Below are 2,588 nucleotides of genomic sequence, written 5' to 3' on the forward strand. Positions count from 1 at the left end.
GAGTAATTCCAGAGTTAGTCTTGCAAATAAAGAGACTAGAATCATATGAGCTTGAAGTAAATCCAAACTTTCCAATTATAGTACTAAATTTTGCAAACCACGCCCTTGGAGTTTATTTAAGACCATAGAGAGCTCGACGGAGTTTACAGACTTGGTTAGGAGGATGATCATATCCTGGAGGAGGTTTCATATAAACTTCTTCAGTGAGATCGCCATTGAGAAAGGCATTTTTCACATCCATTTGAAACAGTGTCCATTTATGGGCTGCTGCAACTGCTAGCAGGCTACGAACAGAAGTAAGTCTGGCAACAGGAGCAAATGTTTCCTCATAGTCAATGCCATATTCTTGGGTGAAACCTTTTGCAATAAGACGAGCTTTGTATCATTCCACAGATCCATCAGAACGTGTTTTGATTTTGTAAACCCATTTACAGCCAACAATAGTTTTGTCAGAGGGAAGAGCAACCATGTCCCAGGTCTGAGCTTGGGCGAGAGCCTGTAATTCATCTGTCATAGCTTGCTGCCAAAGAGGGTTAGAACTAGCCTCATGATAAGATTGAGGCTCATGTTGAGACATGATAGTAGAGAAACATTGATAATCACGTAAATGACTAGGAGATTTTCTTTCTCGATGAGGAGATTTAGCAGTAGTGATCATATCTGATGAAGAAGATTCATTAGTAGGACTATCAAATGAAACAGATTCATCAGGTAAGGCCATTTGAGGGAGCTCAGATGAAGATTCAGTAACAGGACCATCAGATGAAGTAGATTCATCAAGTAAAGCCATTTGAGGGAGCTCAGATGGAGACAGTGTTTCTGGAGTAGATGAGATAGTGTTTGGAAGCTCAGATGAGGAAGTTGTATCTATGTCGTCTGGGAATAGTTCAACTAAAGAATCAGTAAAGAATAAAGAAGTAGAAGATGGAGAGAGATGGAATATGGAAAGAGAAGAGAACATTTTATGTTCCCAAAAGATGATATGATGAGAGATACGAAGACGTTTGGAAATGGGATCCCAATATCTGTATCCTTTGTGTTTAATTCCATAACCTAGAAAACAACACAAACGAGCTCGAGGCTCCAATTTGGTGCGTTCATGAGGTTGGAGTAGGATAAAATAAACACATCTAAAAACCTTTAGAAGATTATAAGCAAGAAATATGCCATATAAACGTTCATATGGAGATTGGTTGCCAATAATAGGCATTGGAACACGATTAATCGTGTAAACAGCAGTGAGAGTTACTTCCCCCCCAAAACGCTCAGGACAAGAATAGGATATGAGGAGAGAACGAACAGTGTCTAAGATATGCCTATGTTTACGCTCAGCCCGCCCATTTTGTTGGGAGGTGCCAGGGCAAGAGGAGTGAGAGATCGTACCATGTTGGTGAAATTTTTTTAGAAAATTTGTTTCATTGTATTCCATAGCATTATCAGCGCGGAAGATTTTGATGGATCGGGAAAACTGGGTTTTGACCATGTTTGCAAAATCATAGTAGAGTTGGGGTAGTTCAGAGCAATTTTTCGTGAGATATATCCAAGTAAATCGGGAGTAATCATCAATGAAAATAACGAAGTATTTGGATCCCCCCATTGTATTGTGAGGAAAAGGGCGCTATACATCAGAGTGAACTAGGTCAAAAGGAGCAGAAGTAAGAGATGTGCTTTTATTGAAAGGTAAAACAGGTTGTTTTGCAAGTTGACAAGGTAAACAAGTTACATCATCATTTTTAACTGAACCAAATTGACCGGTGGACACTAAGGAGCGTAAACGCCCAACAGACACATGACCTAATCGGGAATACCAAAGGCTAAGTGAGGAAGTAGAGGTCGCTGAAACAACAATGAAAACTGTAGGAAGCCGATGAGAAGGAATGTGGAGATGAATGAGTTCAAAGAGACGTCCTAGTTTACGGTCTATCCCAAAGATCTGCCCCGTCTGTGGATCCTGTATATGACAACCGGAAGAAGAAAAAATGACATTAAGTCCGAGTTCACAAATTTGACAAACAGAGATAAGATTGATTGTAAGTTTTGGTATATGAAATGTATGTGAAAATGAGACATTAGGGGTGGAAATTTAACCAATATGATTGACATGTAAGTGAGATCCATCAGCTGTATGAATTGGAGGTGTATTGATGGCAGGATGATGGTTAGAAAACATTGTAGAATCAGATGTCATGTGATTACAGCAACTAGAATAAAAAAAACCAAGAATTACCTGAGGTAACCGATATAGCAGTGGAAGGAGGAGTACCGTTATTAGAGAGAATCTGCTAGAGAAGAACCTCGATATCAGTGGTAGACATTGATGTGAGCGTAGGAGTTGGAGGACAGGATTTTGCAGTGGTGACAGCAGTGGTGGATGAAGATGGATGACTATGTTTGGATGAAGAACCTCTGGAAGAATTGGTGCGAGATTGCCAATTCTTGAGACAATCACTCTGATAGTGACCTGGGCCTTTCTTGTGACAAAACTTGCAAATGTGGGTGGGACAATTTAATAAAGTATGATCTGGTTTGTGACAGTGGGTATACTCTTTTGAAGAGGAAAAGGATGAAGTCGGTTTCTTTCTGGGGTA

This window comes from Cornus florida, unplaced genomic scaffold (genome assembly GCF_030987335.1).
Source record: "Cornus florida cultivar Cherokee Brave unplaced genomic scaffold, ASM3098733v1 CherokeeBrave_3.0.0_Hap2_Chr10, whole genome shotgun sequence".
NCBI classification, from domain to species: Eukaryota; Viridiplantae; Streptophyta; class Magnoliopsida; order Cornales; family Cornaceae; genus Cornus; species Cornus florida.